Source organism: Erinaceus europaeus, chromosome 18 (assembly GCF_950295315.1).
Source record: "Erinaceus europaeus chromosome 18, mEriEur2.1, whole genome shotgun sequence".
Lineage (NCBI taxonomy): Eukaryota > Metazoa > Chordata > Mammalia > Eulipotyphla > Erinaceidae > Erinaceus > Erinaceus europaeus.
The window spans coordinates 2,503,643-2,520,071 of record NC_080179.1 but is presented as its reverse complement, the minus strand read 5'-3'; positions in this window follow the sequence as shown (position 1 = coordinate 2,520,071).

The following is a 16,429-nucleotide window of genomic DNA, read 5'->3' as shown; positions in this document are numbered from 1 at the left end:
ACCCCACATTATCTGCGAACATGGCCCAGGATGAATAGATGGGGGGGTTGCTTCCAAATAAGTTGACTCCAGACTGTTTCTTCAACATTGTCTACCTGAAAATATCAACTAGTACGTTTCAAATTAACCAACTAAAATAATCTTAGCTTCTTGTGGAAAATTTAGCCCCACTAGCCCATTAACCTACTTCTTTCTTTGCTACCAAGAGCCATTGCTGATGCTCAGTGACCTGCATAATGAATCCACAGCTCTTGGTGGCCATCTGCCCCACCCCCACTCCTTTTTTTATGAGATAAGAGAAAAAACTGAAACAGGAGCTGGAGGTAAAGAGGGAGAGGGAGACACCTGCAGATCTGCAGGTCAGGAGCAAGGCTCAAACCTGGGTCCTTGTGGATGGTAAAGTATGTGTCCGACCTCACCAGCCCTCTTTAATGGAAAGTTACAGATAAGCAAATACTTCACAGGCATAAAGTTTGTAGAGACTATTCCTATTTATATTTGCCAATACCTATAATCTGGCTCCTCAGATAGGCTACGACTAAGACTACAAGAACTGCAGCAGGAAAAGTGTTGTTAGCCTCTACCTCAAGCCAGGTCTTGACCAACAGAGATGGCATGCAGACGCTTTCAAAGCACATTTTATCTTACTTTCCTTACTGATGACCGCTGATTCTGTATGAGTTTCAGAAGTGTGCTCACACTTCATTCAGTAACTGTATATACATGTCACCTTACAGCCACTACACATTGGCCACTGTGAAACTGACCATGAACGTAAACTATGGACTAGGTCATAATTAAGGTTAATTCACTGATTTACTATTAATAAACTGTTTAAAGTTATCAAATGACTCTGAGTCTTGAGATTTTCACAGTTATTCAACTTTCCTGAGTCCCCAGCAATAACTTCCATTTACAAATGCCTAACTTCTTGTGGAAACTTGCAAATTACACTTTTATTGATTTTTCTGAATCTTACATGTATAATACACAGAATAAGTGTAAAACATTTCTTATCACATATAATGTATATAGTTATATACAATCTTTGTGATATAATGTGGACATATACTTTATATAGCCCAGTAGCTCACCAATGTGTATACAGTTAGGTGAATCACTTGTTACTCTGTAAGTACATATATGTAAGGTATTATAAACACATGCTTTCATCACTGCGTTATTATGTTTCTGAATTTAGATTTCTTTAAAATAAGTTGGCACATGAAGTAAAAGAATCATTGCTTTTTTATTTTATTTAAAATTTTATTTATAGAAGGAAATACTGACAAAACTATAGGATAAGAGGGGTACAACTTCACACAATTCCCACCACCAGAACTCCGTATCCCATCCCCTCCCCTGACAGCTTTCCTGTTCTCTATCCCTCTGGGAGCATGGACCCAGGGTCACTGTGGGATGCAGAAGGTGGGAGGTCTGGCTTCTGTAATTGTTTCCCTGCTGAACATGGGCATTGGCAGGTGGATCCATACTCCCAGCCTGTCTCTCTCTTTCCCTAGTGGGGCAGGTCTCTGGGCAAGCAGAGCTCCAGGACACATTGGTAACCAAGTTATTTGGGAATTCGGTTTACTTTGAAAATCATATGGTTATAATTTACAGTACCATACAAGACCTTGTCATGATTTTTGTCATTTAATGCTATTTACAAATAACTGTATATTATATACTGACAAGACCAGTTGCTTCTGGTCTCATTAGTCTAAGATTATAGATGACTTAATGTTTTTTTTAAAAAGTCTTGAATAACCTGCTTATCAGTTTGCAAGTGTGTCTTTCTGTATTCTTAAACCACTGACGATGAAATTTGGCCAAGGACTATATTCATACACTTATTTAGTGTATTAACAATACAAGCAATAAGTCATGCTTCGATTAATTGGGAAGAGAGAACAGTTTGCCTTTTAGCAACGAGTGTAGTTGTCATGCAATTTGGATAGACAGTATAAACACAAAAACCCAGTGGATATTATTCATGAGCCAAATTTGACTTTAGGCTGTCAGTAAGTTTGCAGTTCCAATCACAACCTTCACACATATGACTTACCAAAATATAGACTATTTAGAGAAAAAAAGAGCACTGTTTGTCACCTTTGTAACACTTAAGGTTTGGATGTATTTATATATAAGAGAACCCTGAAACACAACAATTTAAGGCCTGTGAATTTAAAATATGTCCTTGATGCTTAGGTAAGGTGATACAAGAATGCCACACTTTCAGGGGCAACACCAGGTGCTGAAGCCAGTTAGCTGCAGCTGTATTCGCGGACCTTGCTCCACGCCCAGTGGAGGGAGGCAAGTTGCATTCAGACGATGATCGATGAGTGTGGAGTGAAGGTCCATTTTCTCTCAAGGGAAATCTTCCAGCAAATAGTTGACAGAGAAAAAAAAAGAATGAGAAGGGAACACATAAAAAAAATCAAATAAATATGATGCGGATATTTTAAGCAGACCATTTTATAATGTGTAATTTTTTTAGATTAACATTCTTTTTATATTATTTTATTTTAATTATAAAAAGGAAATGACAAAACCTTAGTATAAGAGGGGTACAAGTCCATATAATTCCCACCACCAGAAGTATCCCACCCCCTCCCCTGATAGTTTTTCTATTCTTTATCCCTCTGGGAGCATGGACCCAGGGTCATTGTGGGTGCAGAAGGTGGAAGGTCTGGCTTCTGTAATTGCTTCCCCGCTGAACATGGGCGTTGACAGGTGGATCCATACACCCAGCCTGTCTCTCTCTTTCTCTGGTGGGGCAGGGCTCTGGGGAAGCAGAGCTCCAGGACACATGGGTGGAGTCGTCTGCCCAGGGAAGTCTGGTCGGCATCATGCTGGCATCTGGAACCTGGTGGCTGAAAAGAGAGTTAACATATAAAGCCAAACAAGTTGTTGACTAATCATGAACCTAAAGGCTGGAGTAGTGCAGATGAAGAGGGGGGGGGGGGGGGTCTCTGTTTTGTAGATAGCTAGTAGGTATATTTTAGTTATAATTTATTTGTTATTTATTATGTGTAATTTATTCATTTATTTATTTTTAATTTATTTATTGGGGGATTAATGTTTTACAATTGACAGTAAATACAATAGTTTGTGCATGCATAACATTTATAATGTGTAATTTAAAACAAAAGTTCAGTGTCTCTGTAAAGAAATTGCATAAAAACAAAGTTAGTACTAATCCTGAGTAGTTTGTTCATAATATATGTGTTGCTTTGAGTCAAAGTTTCATCTTATTAGCTTTTTCTTATTAGGTTTTAGACACATAGTTTAAGAAAAGTAATAAATGTAGCCATACTTAGGCGATTACTTGTTAGAATAATTCAAGCATTAAAATGATTAACACTGAAATAAAATCATATACATATATATGTACATAAGACAACATATCATATATATTTTGTCATAAGACAAAATATCACTCTATTCTACAGTTTTGTATGGTAGATCCCTATCAGTTTCTATGAGACAGTTACTAATGTCACAGAGAGTAGACACCCCATCCTAGATTGATGTTTAGTGTAAAGGGTACATATTTTATTTTTATTTTTAACCCCTAGAGAGAATATTTTCTCAAATATGTAAAATATTACTATTACTTCTTAGATGGAATAAATAATGTCCACGTTATTACACATTTATAGCTGCCAACATATAGACTGATCTATTTCCATCCTTTTTTTTTTTTTTTTTCTCCAGGATTATCGCCTGTGCTTGGTGCCTGCACTATGAATCCACTGCTCCAGTGGCCATTTTCTTCCCTTTTTTTCCCTTCTCTTTTATTATTATTATTTTTTGTTGTTGTTGTTGGATAGGACAGAGAGAAATCAAGAGAGGAGGGGAAGACAGAGAGGGGGAGAGAAAGACAGACACCTGCAGACCTGCTTCACGGGCTGTGAAGGACTCCCCTGCAGGTGGGGAGCCTGGGACTCAAACCAGGACCCTTGCACCATCCCTGTGCTTTGCACTATGTTTACTTAACCCAGTGTGTCACTACTCGGCCCCTCCTACTTCCATCCTTGCTTTCATAAGAAAACTGTTGACTTCTAGGTCATATTTTAAAGAATTCAGCATCACTGTTGATTCAGAGCGTCTATTTGAAAGAAGGAAGCTCAAGTGTTGACATAGTCATCTTAGGACAAATTTGTTAGTCATTAAGCTTTCCATGAAATATGTTTAAAATGTAACTATATATTAGTGTGTCTGTGCTTAGAAGAGGAATGCTTAGTCCTCCCAGATACAGTAGTTAAGGATGGATATGAAGGAGGTTATATGCTAGTGTTATAGGATGCATGTCAGTGATTGTTTCCATTCACATAAATGGTGGCGGATACAAGATAGACTGTCATCATTCCTGCACTGTGTATTTAAACACCATTATTAGTTATATTTCACAGAAAATTTGCACAGATCCCTAGCATGTAACACATTCTAAGCAGGTTTACAGGAAATGAAATGAAAAACATTTGCTGTTCATGTTGAGAGTAACATAGCAAAACAAAAAAAAAAAAAAAAAAGAAAAGAAAAAGAAAAAGAAAAAAATTGCATGTTCTTCCCCAGAACCCAGAACAGAAACAATAGATTTGTTAGAACTGGAGATAAATTTTTTCACCCTTTTATTAATGCATGTGTGTTGATATGTGTGTCCATGTCTAAATCACGGTTAAGACACTTTAATCCTACATATAGAAACTATTCCATTGTTTGCAGCTCTGTCTATTAAATCATTTAGGCAACAGTGAAATTTTATGTTGTCAACATAACAGCAGTCCTGAATTGTCATGCTTAATATCTATCACAAGTAGCATTGCTCTTCTCTGTGGCTCATTCATTAAGACAGTGCTATGCCCAATAGGGAGTAGAATCCAGAATTTTCTAACCATTTGTGAAAAGTGATTCCAGTTGCAGGCAGTGCCTCACACACCCACCCACGTTCATTTGTAATGATTCCACTAAGTGCTGATGTGAAGAAGCCTTCAATGACCAGCAGCACTTTCTTTCCCCCAGTGACTCCCTACAAATCATTTCATATACCACAGCCAAGGCTAGAAGCTCAAAAAATGAATACACCAGGAATTTCTTTTTGACAATGATTTGACACCCTGTTGATGGGAGTAACTAACAGTATAACCTCCGGACTGTTATCTGTTAAAAGAGACTCACTTGAAACACCCATGGGGTTATGGATTCCTGCTAATAGTGGTAATAGAATGGAGGGTAAAATTATGGCAGCATGGATATGCTTTCTCAATTAATTTCCCATCATGTCAAGGTCGTTATCATGGGATGTGATCTAACTAAATGGGAGGACTCTCCAATAGCACAGAATACCCCCCAGAACAATTTATACTAGCAGCTGATAGCAAACCAGACAATGTTTATCTCCAAATAAAACTTTTGTAACATTGATTGGAAAAAGTAAATCTGAGTTAAAAAGTATTCATGTGGGGTGGGTAGAAGTGAATGTGAACAGATGGAGTAGAACCCTAAGAAAATGCAAATGATGATTTAAGTTACAGGTTCAAGTGGCCACAAAAGAAGGCGTGCAAATACAGAATAGTCTCCCACTTTGACGTGGCATTCTTCTGACTAGAATGACTCCAGTTTAGGCTGCTAACACTGGTGAACAATTGCAAACAGATAAGTAATATTCTTTCTTTTTTTTTTTTGATTTTCAGTTGGTTTATTTTAAAAAACTAATACTGATTTAATAATAACTAAAAAGACTATAGATAACAGGAGTAGACAACACAGTTCCCACCACCAGAGTTCTGTATTCTCTTCCCTCCATTGGAAGTTTCCCTATTCTTTATCCCCCTCTGGGAGTCTGGACCAAAATTCTTTATGGGGAGCAGAAGGTGGGAGTTCTGGCTTCTGTAATTGCTTCTCCCCTGGACATGGGTGTTGGCAGGTGGATCCACACCCCCAGCCTGTTTCCATCTTTCTCTAGTGGGGTAAACAATGGATCATCTGCAATATATTTTTTTTTTTACTTTTTTGAGGTAATGTTGATTTTCAAGACTGTATATATCATTTGTTCAACTTCAGCATCACTCTATTGAGTTCTTATTGATTTATAGAAGTGTTATTTTCACAAGGACACATTCCCGTACTTAGCAAGATATGTATCAGTGTGTCCGCATGTCCACCAGCCCATCATTCTGTTGAACCGCAGAGGTTCAGACCCCCAATCTTCCTATGACCACAGCTGTTCTCACCATGTTTGGAGCACCTGGATGTGTTACAGTTGACCCCATTTCATTGAGTTTCACTCTCTGTTGCCTTTTGCTTTAGTTCTGAGGTCTTATCTTTAGGGGGAACCATCAATATTTGTTCTTGCTCTGTCCTGTTTTGGTCAATACGATTTCCTTCAATCTTATTCATCCTGTAGCAAAAGAGAAGGTGCCAGTTGTGTTAGTTGTGTAGTATGCCATTGTTTGTGTACACAAGTTCGAAGTGTACCTCTCCCCTCTTCACGTTGTGTGTTCCTGCACTCAGCCCACCAAGTGTCAGTTGTCTTCCCACGCAGAATTCATATTTACTTAAGGAAACTGCAAAAGCAGTATTATTCAGTACAATAGTCTAGTCTATGACTCTTTATTAAACCATCCCCAAAATGACAACAAGGAGTTCACTGACTACTATGTAGGAAAATGAAAAATATAAAACATGTGAAACATATACATGAAAATGTAAGATGAGGCTTTTAAAGAAAGAAACATTTTATGTCAACATGTCCCATCAAATTGGTAAGTTTTATTTTAACAAAATGGAGATTAATAAATTATTCATCACAGATTATTAATCCACCACCATCATCACTTTTTTTCAATATGGTTTTAGGTAAAGTTGTTAAATACTAAAAATTATATTTATGGATCTTTTTTAAATGCTGAAGTAGGATACAATATACCTGATCAAGAAATATTTTAAATATCTTTTCTTTCTTTTTTTTTCCTTCACCAGAGCCCAGCTCTGGCCCATGGTGGTGCAGAAAACTGAACCTGGCACTTCGGAGCCCCGAGTAAGACAGTCTCCTGGCACAACCACCATACCATCTCCTCCACCACTTTTTAAAGATCTTTATGTGGGTCAAGACATCAGTTTGAAATTCCAGATATAATAATGCAGATAAGAAGTTATTTTAAAAGAGCTATAGTCATCATCAGGGTTTTTCCAAAACTGGTTTTTGAAATAAGGAAACACAAATAGTACAAAGACATCTTTGCAAATTATTCAGTTAAGCCTTTGGCAATATGGCATTTGTCTAAAGAAAACTGTCTCTCAGTCTACTCCACATATTTATAATTCCCTTAGATCTCTAAAACATCCATTACAAGATCTAGTGGAAATAACAATCGTAGTGGTGAAGCCGTATTTTCCTCTTGATGCACACTGATGTGCTCACACGCATGTCCTCATTTCTGCCAGTTGACAGACAGAAATAAATGTCTATATGAATTCTTAGTGGTTATTACTGTTTCAATATTTCCCTCTATTTCCAGATTTTCAGGAATGTATGTTGTGTTTATTCAAAATACTTGTTGCTATACAGGAATTTGTAGATCTTAGAAACTTACATTCTCAATATCTTGGCTAAAAGGATACATGTCAAGAAAGACACTATTAATTCTTAATGTTAGTTTCTCGAGATTCTGGTAACACAAGAGAGATAAAATCCTAATTTATTTTTGTTACTATTTCAGTTAAGGCCATGATAGGTTCTTTCAGTCAATGCTTAAATTTTATTTATATGTGAGTTCAGGATATAAGTAAAAAAAAGGTTCTTTGAAAAATGTGCATATTGGGAGACCTTTATTGGTCATAATCATATGATTTAGAGGATATTATACTGTGTGGAGAATTTGAAAATAGTAACAGCGTTAGTAGTAGACATGTATTGGTTACGGTTAAAATATCTTACAACACAAGATGTTGTTTAGATATTATGCACAGAAGATGATATACTGTAACAGTAAAATACCATTTAATAAAAGCAAGCAATTATGATTTTATGTGTCTCTCTGAGAATTCCTCTGGATATCATACCGAAATGCAGGTCAGAGAGGTGCTTTGACAGAAGAATGAAGTCTCTCCAAACAGAAAGGGATTGACAATGTATCTTAATACTATCTTTTTTATGGGTTAATTATGAAGCAACAACCAATTAGTTCAACTTCACCAAATCTTGACTAAATGATCTATAAAGCTGGAAACTGAATGTTAATATGATGCATTCTAGTATTATTTAACAAATTATCTTTCTTTCTACCTTGGGGTAAAAATCCTTTTAGCCTAATTGTGTGACTTTCTGTGCTAATTTGGAGTATTTTTATTGCCATTCCCATGTTATATGTCATTTGATATTTAATGACTACATCAATTCTTTCTTCTTTCCTTCATGTAATATTTATCACAATGAAATAAAAATGCCATTTTAATATTTCTTTCCACTGAGGGATTTACTTGATTTTCTTCTAAAAAAGATGAAATGTTAACTTTGAGCACATCTGGAATTTTCTAACAGTGGTGTACTTCTAATATTTTTCAAATTCCCTTACTGGTCTTGTGACCGTTACCCTAGTCTGCAAACTGACGGTTAGTCATACACAGTGAAGCACAGCTGTCTCAGAGCAGCTTCCTTCCATTTTTCTCCCTGCTACTTCCTTCCAAGGAGGAATTCATTTAGTGCCTCTCTGACACATAAGGGCCATTTTGGTTTTTTAAAAAAATCAATTAAAATCCTTTCATGTATAGAGCAGCCTTCAGATACTGTTATGTAACCATTGTGGTCAACAGTTAACAGGAAGATAATACAAATTTATGCAAGCATAATTGAACAAAAGGCTAGGTGGAGATAGGGTTTTCTGAACACTGATCCACCCCTGCTGATGTTATTTTGTTTTGGGTAGATCCAATTTTACATTTCCATACTATAACTTTCCATGCTTTTCTTTGACCATAAAGTAAGAAACATCAGAAAAATGAGAATAATTAGTAAGAAGCAGACTAGCATCCCATATAAAGCAGACTGCCAAAATGTTGACTTCATGAGTATTTTTAATGTGTATTATGAGACTGATTCTGAACATTAATAAAAGAATAAATACATTCCCGCTATATTTCCTAGAACATTATAATATGTAGGCATGTTAAAAATATTAACTCTACATATTATATTTCATTCACCTTGTACACATTTTCTGCTGGTACTTCTCAATATTCTAAACTAGAGAAAGAAAATTAAGTACACATGTACGTGCACTGAAACATCATAATGCTCTTCATAATCACCCATGTGAATTGACGTAATTATAGTCCATGTCTAGGGAGATAGTCTCTCTCTCTCCTCTCTCTCTCATTTCATTCTCAATACTGTACAGTGATATCAGCTAGAGTGGAAGACATTGAGTAGGCATCTATGGTAACAAAACAAAGAAGTCACAGTTACAAACAAATTCACACTGTTTACAGGGTTCACATGTGGGTAGTAACGTTTTTATCGGACAAAAATGGATGGGGTGGAATAATGATGTAAAGTACAAAACATGACTGGACTGTAATCCTTTACAAATGAAGTTAGTCTTAAATCAGTTTTACATGAAACCCACTCACACTGATACCAAGTGATATTTTCAAATCTTTTGAGTTTCTAAATAATGAAGACTTTGAATTGCATAGTGCTTCTCAGTTTTGTTATTTACCTTTCAGAGGAGAGAACTCTGTGACCAGGTTTCCACATTGCAAGGATCAGCATAACTTTTGCATATCTTAAAAGGAATGTGTGTGTGTGTGTGTGTGTGTGTGTGTGTGTGTGTGTGTGTGTGTGTGTGTGTGTATTCATTCGCTCTAGCATACTGGTATGTAAGATTCTGAAACACAAAATTAATCCCCAGGATTTTGACACAAAATTTCATAGTGTAGGTAGTCAAAGAAATTCCGATGAATTCAAGTAGAATAAAAGTATACTTTGATTTAATTCATAGTGATCCTTTCACATTTATTCATAAATGTTATTAGCCCACTAATGAAGAATAGAAGTCAGTTAGGAAAGACACAGAGTTCAAGAGATTTTTTCTTTTCTTTCTTTTTTTTTTTAATTTAAGAAAGGATTAATTAACAAAACCATAGGGTAGGAGGGGTACAACTCCACAACATTCCCACCACCCAATCTCCATTTCCCACCCCCTCCCCTGGGAGCTTTCCCACTTTCTATCCCTCTGGGAGCATGGACCCAGGGTCATTGTGGGTTGCAGAAGGTGGAAGGTCTGGATTCTGTAATTGCTTCCCCGCTGAACATGGGCGTTGACAGGTGGATCCATACTCCCAGTCTGCCTCTCTCTTTCCCTAGTAGGGTGGGTCTCTGGGGAAGCTGAGCTCCAGGACACATTGGTGGGGTCTTCAGTCTAGGGAAGCCTGGCCAGCATCCTGATGACATCTGGAACCTGGTGACTGAAAAGAGAGTTAACATACGAAGCCAAACAAATTGTTGAGCAATCATGACCCAAAAGCTTGACCCAAAGCTTTTGTTGACCCAAAGCTTGGAATAGTGGAGAGGAAGTGTTAGGGAGGTACTCACTGCAGACTCTAGTGTACTTCTGCTTTCAGGTATATATTTTGCAGTAGTTTACGGATATGTGTGAACATATGCTCTCTCTCACAGAAACTGGTGTATATCTAGGTTTTGGGACTTTGTTAGAAAGTGAACCACCTGAGATGAAATTAGAGTATACTATGAAAGGAAAGGTCTCACCCGAGTAATGAAGTTGAAAGGTTGTCATTCCACACGTGAAGTCTCTGGACACATTCTGAGGTGGCAACCGTTGTGTTGGTTAGGTTGTGATCAACAGATGCAATATTATTTGATATGAATAGGTCTATTTTTGTGTTATTTTCATTTTAAAATTTCAGAGATTTTAGGTTGGGTTATCTTTTTTTTTCTTTTTTTTAGAGTTCTAATATGTTTATTTATTTTTTAAAACAACATAATGTATATTGTCAAATGAAGTTAACTTGGGAACTTAGAAATCCTTAAACCATTTTACTGAGTATCTTAGTGTGAAGTAAATGCATATATACTCAATGAAATCCATTTAGGTCACAAAGTGATTTCTATAATGTGTTCATTTTTGTACCTTTAGTCAATGTGTTGCTCTTAAGGACTTGAAAGAAATAGAGCAATAAATAAAAGCTGTGTTTCTAGCAAAGCATACAAAATAGAATATTGAATTAAAAAAAATTAAACATTTGAAAAATGTAATTCACAGCATTAAGTAGACTGCACATGTCTACAGTGGAGGGACCCTGAAGAAGCATTGTTTAAACCCTCATAGTTATTAGCAGTGCAAAACACACATTTATCAGACAAAAACAAACAAAAATGTTAATTTTGAAATAAATAACTAACATAGAAAATAAAAGGAGGTCATTGTTCACCAAACTCCATAGATCTCAGAGTCTGCAGGAAACACTACGTGACACAGCACAGTTATCACTGGGAAGTTTGCCACATCTGAACATGGGAGCATTGATCTGCATTTTGAACTTGACATCAGTTTTAACTATGATGTTGCTTCCCAGCTTCACAGTTCAATGATAACAGTGATGGAAATGATTTCTGAACTCTGCATGGGGAAAGCACTGGTGATGGGGATTCATTTGCTTTCAATGTATTATTTCATTCCAGACAAATAAAAAAATCCTAAAGCAAATTTTCATTAAGGTTGTTTGAACTTGTCTTGGCTCATTTACCTCGTAGTTGAAGATTTTGAAAGAAGTATGTGGAATATCACTGGGGACTGTTCTTGTCTTGGACTGGAAAAAGTAGCCTAGTATGTAATTCTTCCCCATTCTCAAACAGCACATACTCAAGATTTTTATGTTATGAGAATCTAGAGGTGGGAGGTATCATTATTCCTGGTAGTTACGGGTTTTTAATAAATATTATTATTGCAATATAAGATTAAATTTCACCAGGACTTCAAAAAATATTGTTCATGGTTTTTGTCTTACAATACACTTAAAAAAAGTCACTTGAAATTCATCTTTGCATTTTCCTGTAAATGAAAGATAGTTATAAAGTTCTTCTATGAAAAGTTCACTATCTAAAAAAAAATTCTTCTGTACACTTGTTCCCTTAGCTATGCTGCAGTTAATGGAAAATTAAAAAACAAAACCAATGTAAGACAAAGGAAGGTAAATACTGTACACTTGCTGAGAAACTCTTCCACTGTTAAGATTTACTGTTTTCCCAGTTCTGATCCTAGAAGCCATCTCAATCTTGTACTTGCAGTAGGAAAGGAGTTATAAAAGGCTCAACTTATTTGGATGAGGGGCTGCAGGTGCAATGAGGTGGCTGGCATTCAACTCGCAGGACTAGGCATCATATTGTTGCACTGGTTGAATGATCTTTTAAAAACATGTTTTAAGTTGCATGATTTAAAGGGAAAGAAAAATTCTAAACGAACCAAGGAAGTGAGTGTAGGTTGAAAATTACATGAAACAGGTTGCTTGATTGTCTCCTTATTTGCATGTATAATTAAGTTTAAACCATCATAATTTGCATAGGGAGAACTTCGGTTTCCTCACAGCATTTTATCCTTGTGCATGCGGAGATATTTGGGATGCGATATAATAGGTGCCTGCAGGGAGAATGGGTTGCGAATTCTAAAGGGAATGACACCGAATTTCACAGTTAAAGTGAAACTGGGGAATGTTATGCATGTACAAACTATTGTATTTACTGTTGAATGTAAAACATTAATTCCCCAATAAAGAAATTTAAGAAAAAAAAGTGAATTGTTGTTTCGTAGAAAATCGGGTTGGAGCGCTGAACACATGGGGTTACTGACTCATAGGCTAAAGGAGTTTTGGTTTCTCTGACTTAGATCTCTTCATTCATTATTGAAAAAGGTCAGAGGTGCGCATGCTTACAGCTAGTGGATCCCTTTCTCAGTTCTCAGCAGACAAGTGTGAAGTTTCCTATCTGGTTACTACCAAACAAATAGACTTTGTATGGAACAGATGTCGCTGCCTTGCTCCTGTGCAAGGTCACCAGGCAGTAGGAGAACACTGCAGCTACTGGACCCTCCAGATTCTGTCATCCTTTGAAGAAACAGCATGTTTTCAGAAAGCGTTGTTTCACTATGCTGCTGTAGTCTTTCTTTGGATAAGGAGATTGTTCCATAGCGAGGAAGACAGCCAGGAAGGTCCATGAACTTTTCACCATCTTTGTGATTCAGGCTAGAGTGTAATTCAAGGAAGAGAACTTGCTCACTGTCAATGTCTCTTCCCATGACTTAGCATCTTTTTAAATTAAGTATAAATTTAATGTAGTCATCAGTCATCGTAGCATAAAATTGCAATATACAAAGTATGGCATCTTAGATGTAGTCTTTGCCACACCTAAGGATGTATTGATGTTTGAGAGTTACAAGAGTAATAGTGGCAATCCAGAAAAGTAGGAAAAAGAAAGAAAGAATAAAGTAAAAGTAAAAAAAAAAGAAAAGAAACAGAAGCAGTAGAAACCAGCCTGTTTATTGTAAAATGTTAGAACTAAAATGGCTCAGGGGGGCGGGGAGGTAGGTTGGGAAAGGAGCACAGGACTTTGCTGGGGGAGGGAGTGTATCAACTGACATGTAGCAAGTGTAGGTGTAAAAATACTTTCAAAACATGATAATTCTGTAAAACAGTGTCAAATCACTAGTAATGAAACAAACATAAAATTCATAAAGTAGAGGAGCGTGGCAACACTAAGAACGGACCTCCTTTTAGTGATGATTTTTGTAGAAAGTTCTTACATTTATACATTCATTTTTCAAATTTACCATACTTTATATATTTGACTTTCTACTTAAAAACTTCTCATGATTAAGTAAATAGAAGGTACATAATCCTTTTATTTTTAGTAGACGAAAATTGAAACACTATGCATATAGTATGTTTTAGCTTTTACATTTGTTTGTTTATTAACTTAATTTTTATTTCCACTGGGGGCTATTGTTAGGGTGCAGTGCCTACACCACAAATTCACTGCTCCCCCTGGCATCTACTCCTCCTTTATTATTATTATTATTATTATTTGTTCCTTTCTATTTTTTGGATAGGACAGATGTGGCGGAATAAAGGGGGAGATAGAGAAGGAGAGAGATAGACACCTGCAGACTGGCTTCATGAAGTGTCCCCCTGCAGGTGGGGGTGGAGGCTCGAACCTGGATCTTGATATGTGGGCTTAGCGGGGTGCCACCACCTAGCCCTGTTTTATGTATTATGTAGAGGCGGGTTAATGGATTGCGGTTCAGAAGGGAAAGGGAAGAAACAAGGGCATTGAGGTGTGCTGACATCTTTTAACTTATATCCTTTATTTTTCTCTCTGTCTGTCACTTTCCCTTCCAAATACTGTTTCATTTGGCCAAGCAAGCACATGCAGTGTTCTGCTTCATGTTTTCAAATGATCCTGTGCATGTGTCTGTGCATTTTAGGTCCAGATCTTACATCTGAACTCTTCAGTCCTCTCTTGGGCTTAAACTGATATTGCTCTAGTGAATAATTTATCAAATAGAATCCTAGTAAAGAAATTGTTCTTTGTTTCTTTGGGACTTACAAAGTTACCCTTTCATGATATGTATAAATTGCTTGTAAATTAATAATAAATTTCACGAAAGAATATAAATTGCCTCTACATTAGGAATTTGTGAGTTGCTCGAGGCCCCAAAGCAGGTGATGCTGATCTAGTTGAACATGCATTCAAATCAGCCATTAGCATCCGTTTGTGATAGTTATAGCTGCTGCTGTAAGTAAGTCAGCTCTCAGCATAGACCGAATTACAGTTAGGTGGTTTTTTTTTATTTATTTTTTATTATATTTGTGTATTGGATAGACACAGCCAGAAATTGAGACGGTAGGGGAGATAGAGAGGGAGAGAGACAGAGAGACACCTGCAGCCCTGCTTCACCACTTGCAAAGCTTTCCCCCTGTAGGTGGGGACTGGGGCTCGAACCTGGGTCCTTGAGCACTGTAACATGTGTGCTCAACCAAGTGCACCACCACCTGGCCCCGCAGTTAGGTGTTTTCAAAGGTATATTATCTTTTGATATCTGGATTTGTGTCCATTTCTGATTATTTTGCATTTGTATGTGTTGATGGACAGCGTTTTGCCAAATAACTTTATGTGATTATCCAGTATGATCCCTTTTCGTCCAAGAACTTAAAGTGACTTACCCTGTAAACAGTAATTAGGGCATCAGAACAACAAATGAAAACTGAAGTTTATGCAAAACCTAGAGCTATATAATTAGTACAGTGTTGGCATATTATTTCAGTCTTCACAGTTTTAGGACCTGAGGTCTTAAACATTTCCTGGTTACTTGACGTTTACGGATGAAGAGTGATGGGTATTATGGTAACACAGAGCCATAGGTTAGTACTCCTGACAAAGTCAACTTATTTGAAAAAAGATCACTTAGTTTAAGGAACACTGCTAAGGGAGCGACCAAACTGTAATAAAGGAAACATCACTATATATTCAGCACCGTGGCAAAATATACCGGGATTCCACTGGTACCAAAGGTTTGCTTGTGCTACTTTGCAATCACTCTTTCTTTCCTATGTACCATAGCGAAATCCCTCCCTCTTTGCTTCTTCCCTTCTTTCTTTAAAAAATATTGTATGTACTTATTTTAATGAGAGAGTGAGAAACCAGAGCAATATTCAGCTCTGACTTCTCTTGATGCTGGGAAAAAAAAAAAGCCTGGGACCTCAGAGCCTCAGGCATGAAAAGTCTTTTGCAAAACAATTATACTATGCCCCCTTCACTTCCCCTTCCCCTTTCACTTTCCCTCACTTCCTTTCTATTCCTTTCTAGTCCCTTCTCTTCCTTGTCCTCCCCTCCCTCCCCTCCCCTTCCCTTTTTCTCCCCCTTTCCTTTCTCTCCCTCCTGTCCCCTCCCCTCCTTTCCCCTTCCCTTTTATTCCCTTTCTCTGTCTCCCTTCTCTTCCTTCTCCTTCCTTTTCCTTTACCTCTCCCTTCCCTCCTTCCTTCCACAGTCTCACAGAATTGAGGAAATGCTGCTTGACAGGATTGAGGGTATGAGAGTGAGACAGTCAACATTTACCCAAGACAGGAGCCAGTGCCTTTCACCTCCATCAAACCAGCTCTTCTACCTCAGAGGCTTAGACCCCCAGCCCTCCCCACAGTGCTCCTCCTCCCCCTTCTAACTTTCCAAAGGGCAGTAACAGAGGACAGTCCATTGAGGGCTCAGGCTATGTTGCCCTTTCTCTGTTTCTGAGATGCCCTGCAGGAGTGAGACCCTCCCTGTTCGTCCTCCTTCTGACTTATTGAACTCAGCTGCTTTCCTCCAGTTCTATCAGCCTAGCAGCAAAGGAGAACATGCCGTCATTCACTGTGCCGTGCC